The sequence below is a fragment of the Lutjanus erythropterus genome, chromosome 10 (assembly GCF_056507025.1).
Source record: "Lutjanus erythropterus isolate fLutEry1 chromosome 10, fLutEry1.hap2, whole genome shotgun sequence".
Taxonomy (NCBI): domain Eukaryota; kingdom Metazoa; phylum Chordata; class Actinopteri; order Lutjaniformes; family Lutjanidae; genus Lutjanus; species Lutjanus erythropterus.
In genome coordinates, this window is record NC_139326.1 from 39,520,799 (window position 1) to 39,534,401 (window position 13,603).

A 13,603-nucleotide genomic window follows, 5' to 3' on the forward strand; every position below is an offset into this window, starting at 1 on the left:
CCAAAACACAGCACGTTCTTTCTTGAAAAAAATCCTGGCATAAGCATAATTTCTAGGAGACATATGGGGCTGCATGTGTTAATGTCTGTTCTGTTTGTTGTGAGTAATGACATTAGTTTGTAATTGAGCAGGTCTGTTTTACTCTGCTTCCTGTTCTTGATGGATTTTGTGGGAGTGAGCCGGGACTCTCCATCAGAACATCAAGAGGCTCTACATCAGGGAATGTGTCTTTATTGACATTAGATGTGACTGTAACATGAAAATACATAAAACTTAAACTTATTATGGAATAATGAAATAAAGCTTATTTGTTCAATCAAACATTTTCAATGGTGTGTCAGAACAGCTTCTAAACTCCTCTATACTGTTACAGCTCTAGAACAGTTTTACTGGGGTGGGCCAGTTGATTTGTCAGAGGGCCACTTTTTTTTTTTTTTTCACATTTTTGTTTACTGGGAGTTTCAAGACATGCATGGAACAGTATATGATAATAATAACAACAGGTGATAAAAGTTATAATAATGCTGCTAAAAAGGAAGTATTAAAAAGAAAAAAGAAAATTATAGGTGAGCCAAAAAATTATGGAAAGACTAAATAAAAGGTAAATAGATACAAGTAAATAAAAATAACTAAATGAAGATTAATAAATAATAATGATGAAAATGATCATAAATAAATAAAGAAACAAGTGGATGATTAAGAAATGTGTAACAATAGTAATGGTAATCATAATGATAAAAATTCAGACCATAGTAAAAAAAAAAAGAGAAAAAGTAGATAAATATTTAAGTTGACAAATAAACAACAACAAACATGAAGGGAAAATGAACAGTACCGCACTTTTTCTAGGAAAGATGTAGTTGTTCAGTGTTTACCCTTAGTTAGCATGTACGACAATAACAACAAGAACACAGCAATAAAAGAAAATAAAGTACCATTCCCATAATCCGGTCACCTAATATATGAATACATATTTATGGACATACATACCACAGACAGTATAGTCTATATAAAATACATACCAGACAGACTCAGTGTCAGAGTATTGTGACCTGGTTGGAGATGAGTTTTAAAAGTTCTGATTTATTTGGGAACTGTCATTTATCTACTGCCATAAAGAAACACCCTTGTTTTTTTTTTAAATCTGGCTGATGAGCCTCTCAATGTGCACCTAATTCTGTCTAGTTTATTGAAATGGAGACCATCTCCGATCTACAAAAAATGGGTGGGTGGAGTAGGGGATTTCCACTTTAATAGAATCAGGCGCCTTCCTAGCAGTGTAGTATAGGACAGAAAATCTGCCTTATGCTCTGCGAATGATACAGTCAGGGGAGGAACTCCAAAAAGAGCTTAAACGTTGTACCAATACTAATGGAGATGGTGTTAAAGATTTCTGCCCGATAACTGTGCAAGGAAGGGCACGACCAGAACATGTGAATGTATGTGGCTGGGGCCTCAGAGGGACACATTTGACTTGGGACAGCAGAGACAAACAAAGTGACATTGTTTAAGCTTTCAAAGTGTTTAGCTGACTATATGTAAGTATATAATGAATCATGGTGAAGGTGTTTATTTCACAGTAATGACCCGCTCACTGTACATTATCCTGCTTATTGCATGGCTTCTTACAAAAATCAATAATTTAATACAAAATACTGATTTAAAATGATCTTTTGAATTTCTATGATCTGTGATCAGAACTGTGTCAGTCTGTTCTTCATAGCAATGCTCTGTTATACACAGGAACAGTCTGCTAAACAGACATAACAGACTGAATGCTGTCTTTGTTTCTGTAACTTACATTTTCAGTTATTTGTTTCTCTAACATGGTGTCAGCACCATATCATTGCATGAAAGTGGCCACAGTGGGGTCCATACCCAGTGTTACTGGAGCACTGGCCCCTGTTTGACCCCCCCACTAAAACCACCCTTGCCTTGATACATAATCAAACTCAATAATCACATTGTTTACAACTGACACAAAGTCATAATTTGTGCTTCCATCCACAGACCACCCACTGCCATTATGTGAGAACATCCAGCCAGTGTCACCACCATCACTGCCACCACGACCACCACCACCAGCGAGAATCAAAGCAGCTTTTTGCCCTCATTCTGTAGAAAATGTCCTCTCCAATTGTGTGGATATCAGCTTTCATTCAGAGTTTTGGTCTGCACACAAACCCAGTCTGCACCCATATGTATTCTATTTGTAAGACAGCACATTTTAAACAGCTTAGTCAGAGGCCTCGAACAAAGACACGTTTCTCGTTGTGAATCCCTGAGTTAGAGGAGTAGTTTTTTTCCCAAAGAGGCAAAACAAACAAAGGACTTTTCTACCAAAGAGATCATAGTGTGACTGCAGCAGACCACAAAACACAGTGGACATGGACACACGTGGAATCTGCAACTCAGACTCTGAATGTTACACAATCTTAAAAGCTAAAACTGATAAAATGATCATAGCTGATGTTTATGAAACAATATGTATCCATCTCAGGTTTGGGAGGATACAGTTTTTAATTAAAAAATGTGGTCAGACTATTAACACAATGTAACTTTATTGCTTTTAATTACATCACCTTAATATTAAAAATGGTGAAATTGTTTAGCCTAATATAGTGTTTTTAGGGCTGCAACTAACAATTATTTTCATCATCAATTAATCAGTTGTTTATTTTCTCAATTAATTTATTAGTTGTTTGGTTCATGAAATGTCAGAAAATGATGAAAAATGTTGATTAAAGCTCAAGATGACGTCCTCAAATGTCTTGTTTTGTCCACAACTCAAAGATATTCAGTTTACTTCAGAGAGGAGTAAAGAAACCAGAAAATATTTACATTTAAGAAGCTCAGAGAATTTTTTATTTAAAAAGTGACTCAAAATGATTAATCAATTATAAAAAAAAATAGATGCAGATTCATTTACTAGTCAATAAATAACAGATTCACTAACAAAGACCATGCCTGTGTAGATTTGCATATAAACAGTTTATTGGTTATGATGGATGGAGCTTAGATGATGAAGTAGCGGTCTGGAGGGGGATGTGGGTTGGAGGTAAGAAGGGAAGGGAGAAGGGGTTAGGGTTTAAGGGATGAGGATGAAGGAATGCAGGATGAAGGGAGGGGGATGGAGGGAGAAGGATGAGGGATTGTTGGATGAGGGATGTATGGGGTGGGAGGAAGTGGCGGAAAGGATGTGGGGTTTAGGTGTGGATGGACGATTGGTTTGGTGGAGTCGGGTGGTAGCTGGAAGATCGGATGGAACCAGGCAGGGTTGAGACTCTGGGTGGGGGTACCATCTCTCGCAGTCTCCTGGTGTATGGAGCCCCCCTTGGTTCCTGTATTCGGGCAAAGAGAGAAGAAGAAAAAGAGGGGGTGGGGAGGTAGGGATGCAGAAACAGAGTCAGGTGAGGAAAAGGATGAGGTGTGCTTAAATACTCGTAGTATGGAAATGAATCTGTCTGAGGAGTGGTCTTTGTTCCTGAATCTTGTTATAAAACTTCATTTAATTATTTCAGTGTTTTATGTTGGTTGTTAGGTTTATTAATTTGTCCAGTTGTTCCCTGCTTTTATTGATTGGTTTAAAGACAGAAAAATTGCAAAATTTCCACTCAGTGTAGCATTTGTTCACTAGAGTCCATGATAATGGATTGGTAGCTATGTGTGCACTGTGCATAACAGTACATTGTTCTTTATTTTAAAATTGTAATCCTGCTAATAATCCCTACTAATTATCTGTAATCTGATTACATTCATCTGTCCAGATTAAATAATCCATGTAATCTGTCACTCCTCAGACCTGATCCATATACAGTTCAAATGTGAGCATTAATGCACCAGAAACTGACATATTCAAAGTGGAGTCAGACTTTATAACTTCAGATTGTGTCATATCTGTAGCTTTATGCAGATGGATGAAAATATAAATGTTTCTTTTGGAAGCGACTCCCAAAACATTGCCTGTTAAAGTTTGCCATGAAAGCAAATGCAAATCTTTGCACAAGGCTGCATGATAAACTGTAAATGCAGGCTCCAGTCATTTCTTGAGCACACAGCAGTGTTGTTTCTACAAGACTTCTGACTGTTTACAGCGTCATGACCATTTACCGTGCTGTCAAATACTCAGTGTGGTCACATTCTGAAGAAGCCATTTAGTCTTTTGTGCATTTTCCACAGAAGTACGCACAAACAGGCACACCCCTAGAGATGGAGACAAACCTGCATGTAGCAGTAATAAAAAGCATGGGAACAGACAATGAGAGAAATGTGAGAACCAACTGAAACTTGTCTGAATTGTCTTCTTAAGTAACTGGTAGATCACTGTGATCAGAGAAAAGACCGCGAGGTGTTGTGAGACAGATGTTTTGTTTTGCAGGGTGATCATTCCAACAAAAACATGAAAGAGAAAGATAATAAATGAGGTATTCCCACATGTTTGTACAAGATTTGAAAATATGTAAATATGGAAACTGAAACACATCACACTGAGAGAAAAGATACTATAAAGCAACAATGAATGTGTGCTCTGAGTTCATCACACCACAGAAACGTGTTATTAACCATCCAGCCAAACTTGAATGGTTAAAAAAATCTTGAAGTATACCTGAACCTCAACCTGAAACATGGACGCTTCGTGTTGTATAATGTTTCACATTATACAGGCTTCAAAGTTCCCATGACACAGCTAGGGGACAGTAAGGTTCCTAAAGTGAAAATCCCATACATATTCTGTATTGAGGATTGTGACTATTAGCCATAATGTCATAACCATGCAACACAGACTCACCACGAGCTATGACTTTGTGAATCGATTGTATATGCACCTGTATAAACAACAAGTCCTAGCAGTTTTGCAAGCTGCCTGTTAGGTAGCTAACACTTAAGTTGATTATAATACACACACACACACACACACACACACACACACACACACACACACACACACACACACACAAACACACACACACACACACACACACACACACAGACACAAACACAGGTATATTACAAGACTGTTATTAAATAGGAAAACACTATAATAATGACAAAAGTTAAATTCAAGAGGTGATGTGATTTATAATGATCTATGGGAAAACTAATTCCATCAAACTTCCTTCCTTCTATTTATCAATACTTTATTCATGTAAAATGCCAGTTAACTGTTGCCTCTAAGGTGTTATGCGGCCACCTGTCACTAGTCGAGGCTGTGGCCACGTCAAATGGCAGCCCCTCTTGCTATACACCATAAGCATGTACACACCGATGGTCCAGGCATCCCTGGTTGTTTTTATTAGCAAAGTCGGGTAGATGACAGTTCATAAACTGGTAAACTGGTACATAATCACTCGACTGGAGCAACATGTGACCACATTCAGTACAGACATGGACATTAACCTGCAAGCAGAGCAGCTGCTGCTGCTAGCTCTGCTAATGTTAGCCACACTGTGTGTCAGGCTGGGAGCTAACATCAGCTCCGGGTTGTTTACCTGCAGACACTGTGATCCTCCTGTGAAGCATTTAGTGAGTTGCTGTCTTGTTTTCTAGGTTAATGTGTAATGTTTGTATTACACAGCACAAAGTGATACACATTTCAGTGGCATTTAAAATACGATTTGGCGATTGTAGACTGTGACTATTGGCTTCAAATGGCTCTTCATGCACACAGTATTTTTTGGACATTGTTTAACATGATCAGTTAATAAATTGTGCTCAATTTTAACTGCTTTCTGAGAGTTTTCCTTACTGTTAGACTAGGTGACTAGTCTAAATTAAAATTTGCTTTTAATTGAGAGGGAAATAAGTCAGAAGGAACATCCCTAGGTAACAGTGTCATGGTTTGGGATTCTGGTTGGTTGTTTCCTGTTTTATTTTGATAGTTTCTGTTCCTCCCTCATGTGTTTTGGTTTTACTTCCTGTCTTTGTCTGTGTTCCCTCCCTTTGTAATCTCTGATTGTTTTCACCTGTTCCTGATTGCCCTCACCTGTGTCTTGTTTTCCTTCCCCTTCCTAGTGTATTTAATCCTGTGTCTTGTCCTCTTCCTTTGTCGGTTCATTGTTTCTGTCACTCTCGCGTCTCGTCTCCGTCTTGGTCAGTGTTTCCCAGTGTTTTCGGATTTATGGATTTTTGGTTTTGTTCCTCCCTACCTGTTTTTGGATTCACCCTCGTCATTCATGTAAGCTTATGTTTGGTTTTTTGTTCATTAAATACCTTTTGAAGTCTACCCCCTGCCTCCTGTGTCTGCATTTGGGTCCTCCACTTAGTCAGACATAACAGAATGAACCGAACAGACATGGACCCAGCAGATTTTTTTGTGTCAGTGGAACTGGCAGAGGATCTTAAGAAGACTGTTGAGGAAAGTGGCCAGCTCCTCTCAGCCATCCAGGGATGCACGGATCCCAGACGTAAGCTTTTTGTTTATTCATTAATTGAAAAGACCGTGTCGGCTAGACCCAGACTTTGGATTTTCCCCCCAGTTGCTCAGCTCCTAATTGGACTGGGTGACATGAAGAGGGAATTACAGATATACCTTGATCTATTGGACTCTGCGAGCCAAGAACAGCTGCCCAGCGTACCCGAGCCTCTGCTGCCCAGCGTTCCCGAGCCTCAGCTGCCCAGCGTACCCGAGCCTCAGCTGCCCAGCGTTCCCGAGCCTCAGCTGCCCAGCGTTCCCGAGCCTCAGCTGCCCAGCGTACCCGAGCCTCTGCTGCCCAGCGTTCCCGAGCCTCAGCTGCCCAGCGTACCCGAGCCTCAGCTGCCCAGCGTTCCCGAGCCTCAGCTGCCCAGCGTTCCCGAGCCTCAGCTGCCCAGCGTTCCCGAGCCTCTGCTGCCCAGCGTACCCGAGCCTCAGCTGCCCAGCGTTCCCGAGCCTCAGCTGCCCAGCTTTCCTGAGCCTCCACTGTCCTGTAACCCAGCCTTCATCTCTCCTGTCCCGGTGGGGCCGTCGCCACCATCGCCTCCTCTTCCGGTGGGGCCGCCGCCACCATTGCCTCCTGTCCCGCTGGGGCCGCCGCAGCTATCTTCTCTTCCAGCTGGGTTGCCGCCACCATCTTCTCGTGTCCCGGTGGGGCCGTCGTCACCATCTCCTCGTGTCCCGGTGGGGCCGCCGCCACCATCTCCTCGTGTCCCGGTGGGGCCGCCGCCATCATCTCCTTGTGTTCCGATGGGGTCGCCGCCATCATCTCCTCGTGTTCCGATGGGGTCGCCGCCATCATCTCCTCGTGTTCCGATGGGGCCGCCGCCATCATCTCCTCGTGTTCCGATGGGGCCGCCGCCATCATCTCCTCGTGTCCCGATGGGGCCGCCGCAGCCTTCTCCTCTTCTGGCTGGGCCGCCGCCATCATCTCCTTGTGTTCCGATGGGGCCGCCGCCATCATCTCCTTGTGTTCCGATGGGGCCGCCGCCATCATCTCCTCGTGTCCCGATGGGGCCGCCGCCATCATCTCCTCGTGTTCCGATGGGGCCGCCGCCATCATCTCCTCGTGTTCCGATGGGGCCGCCGCCATCATCTCCTCGTGTCCCGATGGGGCCGCCGCAGCCTTCTCCTCTTCTGGCTGGGCCGCCGCCATCATCTCCTTGTGTTCCGATGGGGCCGCCGCCATCATCTCCTTGTGTTCCGATGGGGCCACCGCCGCTGCCGCAGCCTTCTCCAGTTCCTGCTCCGGCTGGGCCGCAGCCACCGCCGCTGCCGCAGCCATCTCCAGTTCCTGCTCCGGCTGGGCCGCAGCCACCGCCGCTGCCGCAGCCATCTCCAGTTCCTGCTCCGGCTGGGCCGCAGCCACCGCCGCTGCCGCAGCCATCTCCAGTTCCTGCTCCGGCTGGGCCGCAGCCACCGCCGCTGCCGCAGCCATCTCCAGTTCCTGCTCCGGCTGGGCCGCAGCCACCGCCGCTGCCGCAGCCATCTCCAGTTCCTGCTCCGGCTGGGCCGCAGCCACCGCCGCTGCCGCATCCATCTCCAGTTCCTGCTCCGGCTGGGCCGCAGCCACCGCCGCTGCCGCAGCCATCTCCAGTTCCTGCTCCGGCTGGGCCGCAGCCACCGCCGCTGCCGCAGCCATTTCCAGTTCCTGTTCTGGCTGGGTCGTCTCCAGTTCCTGCTCCGGCTGGGCCGCTGCCGCGGCAACCGCAGCCATCTCCGGTTCTTGCTCCAGCCGGGCCACCGCCGCAGCCGCCGTCTCCGGTTCCTGCTCCGGCTGGGCCGCCGCCGCTGCAGCCGCAGCCATCTCCGGTTCCTGCTCCGGCTGGGCCGCAGCCGTCTCCGGTTCCTGCTCCGGCTGGGCCGCAGCCGTCTCCGGTTCCTGCTCCGGCTGGGCCGCAGCCACCGCTGCTGCCGCAGCCGTCTCCAGTTCCTGCTCCGGCTGGGCCGCAGCCGTCTCCAGTTCCTGCTCCGGCTGGGCCGCAGCCACCGCTGCTGCCGCAGCCGTCTCCAGTTCCTGCTCCGGCTGGGCCACCGCCGCAGCCGCCGTCTCCAGTTCCTGCTCCGGCTGGGCGGCCGCCGCAGCCTCCACTGCAGTTTTCGCCAGTCCCTGCTCCTGCTGCGGCTGGGCCGCTGCCACTGCCGCAGCCGCCACCTCCATCTTCACCTCCTCCTGCTCCGGCTGAGCCATCGCCACAGCCATCGCCACAGCCATCGCCACAGCCATCGCCACAGCCATCGCCACAGCCATCGCCACAGCCATCGCCACAGCCATCGCCACAGCCTCCAGTTCCTGCTGTGGCTGGGCTGCCGTTGGAGTTGTCGCCACAACTGCCACAGGAGTTCCACCTCCGTCTTCGCCAGCACAGCCGGCCGCCTGCTCGTCCGCCAGAGGGGTCCCGCCTTCGCCGCCGGCCTCCTGCTCGTCCGCTAGAGGGGTCCCGCCTTCGCCGCCGGCCTCCTGCTCGTCCGCCAGAGGGGTCCCGCCTTCGCCGCCGGCCTCCTGCTCGTCCGCCAGAGGGGTCCCGCCTTCGCCGCCGGCCTCCTGCTCGTCCGCCAGAGGGGTCCCGCTTTCGCCGCCGGCCTCCTGCTCGTCGCCCGTCTCCAGAGAGGTCTTGCCTTCGCCGCCGGCCTCCTGCTCGTCGCCCGTCTCCAGAGTGGTCTAGCCCTCGCCGTCGGCCTCCTGCTCGTCGCCCGTCTCCAGAGTGGTCTAGCCCTCGCCGTCGGCCTTCTGCTCGTCGCCCGTCTCCAGAGGGGCTCTGCCTTCGCCTTCGTCGCCGGCCTCAAGAAGGGCTCTGCTCCTGCTCTGCCCTGCACCCGGGCCGTCCGCCAGAGGTCCCTACCTCTGCCCCGCCCTCAGGCCGTCCGCCTGAGGTCTCCTGCTTCGCCTCTGCCCCTCACTCTGGCCGTCCGCCTGAGGTCTTCTGCTTCTCGCCTTCGCTTCGGCCTGGCCCTCAGGCCTTCATGTCTGGCCCCTGTCCAGTCCCCGGGGCCTATGAACTCGGACTTCTGATCTTTGTTGCCAGGCTGGGTGCCTGAGATCGTGACTGATTTTTGTTTTGCCCTCCTCCGGACCCCCTCCGCCCACCCTGCTCCTCTTGGACTCTTTTTTTTTGTTTTTTGGACTGAGTTTTGATTTAGTTTATGAAGGGACGTCTGGGATCCGTCCCTTAAGGGGGGGGTACTGTCATGGTTTGGGATTCTGGTTGGTTGTTTCCTGTTTTATTTTGATAGTTTCTGTTCCTCCCTCATGTGTTTTGGTTTTACTTCCTGTCTTTGTCTGTGTTCCCTCCCTTTGTAATCTCTGATTGTTTTCACCTGTTCCTGATTGCCCTCACCTGTGTCTTGTTTTCCTTCCCCTTCCTAGTGTATTTAATCCTGTGTCTTGTCCTCTTCCTTTGTCGGTTCATTGTTTCTGTCACTCTCGCGTCTCGTCTCCGTCTTGGTCAGTGTTTCCCAGTGTTTTCGGATTTATGGATTTTTGGTTTTGTTCCTCCCTACCTGTTTTTGGATTCACCCTCGTCATTCATGTAAGCTTATGTTTGGTTTTTTGTTCATTAAATACCTTTTGAAGTCTACCCCCTGCCTCCTGTGTCTGCATTTGGGTCCTCCACTTAGTCAGACATAACAAACAGTCCACTTTCTTACATGAAAGCTATGACGTATAGGTTTGCAGACTAATGACAAAATAAATATCTATACAAATAAACCTCATCATTTGACAGACTAATTGATGCGAGTGTTAACAACACCATTTAGTCCCCTGTCAGCCGCCATGCCCTTGGAAAGGGAGGGGTGGTGGGGAAATAACTTGGTTGCAATCTGATTCTGACTGCTAGATGTCACTAAATGTTACGCACTGCTCCTTTAATTGAACTGAAATGAATACATTTTTGAACATGTGGCCAGAATAAAGATTAATGTTGTTTGAAATTGTTGTTTAGATATTACAAAAAGAGAATCAGAATGTGTAACGTGTAACTTTGTATTGAACTGTGTATTCTTTGCATTTACTATGATGGTAAACACACTGTGTCACAGCTGAGACTACAGAAAAACATTCAGTTCTGGTTGGATGATAAAGCTTTATTCTATGTTACTAAATCAAGAAAATGATTTATGTGTCATAGTAAGAACATAAAAAAGGCATTAAGAAAGACTTAATACCAGCTAGCAATTTTTTTGTTCTAAAAATGTTCTGAGAATGTTACCTAGAATGTTCTCGTAATGTTTTCAGCACGTTTTCAGGACGTTTTCTTTAAGTTTCCAGAACATTCCCATTCCATCTTAAGGCTAAAATTATCTGTCTGACTACTGGTTACTAAGCTTACTGATAAGCATTCAGAACAGTAATAAAGAATATTAAAGTTAATAGAAACATCATTCATAACACCGTTACGCCGCAAGTACTTAAAATATGCAATACAGATGCTCATAAAACAACACATGCAAAGCAGTTAAATGCAGTTAAATAGAAATATGGACTAAAGACAACATTATGCTGCGCTGTTAGACACTAAAACATGCAAAGCGGAAGCACAGATATAATAGACAGTCTGTAAAATACATTAATCAGTCTGACACAGCAAATTAACAGTACAGGATGTATGTGCAGGTTCATGAGAAAAGGCTGCTGATAGCAAGATAGCATCAGGTGACAACTGACAGCAAGAGAGGTTCAGCCAGACGGAGGACAATGGTGCTGACGGAGCTGAGTCCTAATGAACCTTTTCTTTAAATGAGTTTTAAATGAGCTGTCCAGTTCTCCAGTAGTTGCTGGAATGGAGTTCCACTCTAGTGCAGCTTTAACAGAGAATGCAGACTGACTGAATGCACTTTTTCTGTGCGGTAATAGAATCTCCTCTTGCTGCACCTCTTGTGAGCCAGTATGCAATTGTTCTTGTGTTAAACTGTCAGTGGAGCAAACAATGTAAAAACAGTGAATGGTTATAACTGGAAAAATACCAACTTCAATCAAATTATAACCAAACTTTATGACCCCAGCGCTGCTGAATGGGTTAATCCAGCCCTGGGTCATATGATCCATGTAATGCCAAAAGGATGAATATCAAAGGTCAGGTGTCTCTGAATCTTGCCAGCTATATTTTTTTGTCGTTGTTTGAAATTGCTATAATTAACATTTAAAGATGAACTTGAATAGCAAGCAAACATCTGGCATATAGGACCTTCATGACGGTCCCTTCGAACTTTACAGCACTGGAGTTAATAAACCCTCTGGTCACGAAATGTAACTGTTACAGTATAGATTTCAGATGCACACAGACTCTGAGGAAATGAAAACTGCAGTAAAGCCTGAGGAAACAGCCACATTAAAGACTCATGGCATCCAGACTGAGGGGTATGTAGGGTGTACAGTATGTTGTTGTGTGGGGCCACTTTCCATCTTAAACATTCACATGACTTTTACAAGACCTGTGGGTGAAAAGATTCACACTGCATGAGAAAGCTCTGTTTTCGTGAATTTTATCTGTAATGTAATCAGGGAAGCACATGTGATAATAGATTAATATGTACAGTATAACATAATATAATATATATTATATAATAATAGATTAAACACATAAAGTATGATTATATAATTCTTTAAGTTTCCTAACAGCTGGTGAGTAGCTTGGTTTTTATTGCAGAGGAATGCACCATATACTCAGCAATTATACTCATTATGATTCTTTTTTTTTTTTTTTTTTTTACCAGCCTGAGCCTCAAATGAGACTGTAAAAGGCAGTTATAATAAGGCCTGATCATTAAGAGAGGAAGTTGTTATCATTAAACATTTGTATGTAATTACCACATACTTGGAGATTTGGCAATTAAAACTCACAATTAAAATGAAACCCTTCTTTTTTCCATTATTTTTCCCCATAGACCAGCAAATTATTTTTTTATCCAGGGGTTTCACGTTTTAACTTTTATTATTATTATTATTATTATTATTATTATTATTATTATTCCCCACTATATTATATACCCACTTCCCCACTCCTCTTTGTTTGCTGAAAGAATTAGACAGGTGTTAAAGGTAAATTAGACCTTTTCACTTATTTCCTTGTGGTTAATTGCATTAACTTTATCACTATTTTATATATATATATATATATATATACAATAATACATTATATAATACATATATATGTGTATGTATTTATTGTATATATGTGTGTATTTGTATATGTGTGTGTTTTTATATATATATGTGTGTATATATATGTAGGGCAGCATGGTGGTGCAGTGGTTAGCACTGCCGCCTCACAGCAAGAAGGTCCTGAGTTCGCTCCCCCGGCTGGGACAGGGCCTTTCTGTGTAGAGTTCCCCCGTGTCCGCGTGGGTTCTCTCCGGGTTCTCCGGCTTCCTCCCACAGTCCAAAGACATGCATTCTAGGTTAATTGGTGACTCTAAATTGCCCGGAGGTGTGAATGTCAGTGTGAGTGGTTGTCTGTTTATGTGTCAGCGATGCCTGCGATGATCTGGCGACTTGTCCAGGGTGAACCCCGCCTCTCGCCCAATGTCAGCTGGGATAGACTCCAGCAGCCCGCGACCCTTATGGAATAAGCGGTAACAGAAAATGAATGAATGTATATATGTTAGACTGCATCTCAGTATAATATAGTAGGTTTGACCAGTGTGTGTGGTGCTGAGGAAATAGTCAGTTTTCATGACTTCAGAGTGACTTTATAAGGAAGTTCTCATTTTTTCAATAAAAGCAGATGTGGCACATTGAATTTGGTCAAAGAATATTCAATAAAATAGTGATAAAGTTAATGCAATTGACCACAAGGAAATGAGTGAAAAGGTCTTTCACATGCAAAGGTGAAAGACTTCAGCACTGGGCAGCACTCATGCAACCACAATTAAAAGCATGCATTGTTCACAACTGCTTATCCTTGAGGTGTTGCAGAGGGGCTGGAGCCTATCCGAGCTGACATTGAGCAAAAGGCAGGGTACACCCTGGACAAGCTGTCAGTTCATCATAGGGTTAACAGACTCATCACAGGGTTCACACTCAAATTCACATCAGCAGGAAATTTAGATTCACCAATAAACCTTTCAACCTGCATGTCTTTGGACTGTGGGAGGAAGCTGGAGAACCCAGAGAGAACCCACATGCAAACTCTGCAAAGAAAGGTCCTGCCCCTGCCACAAACACCCCACCCCCCGACCCAACTGGGGGAT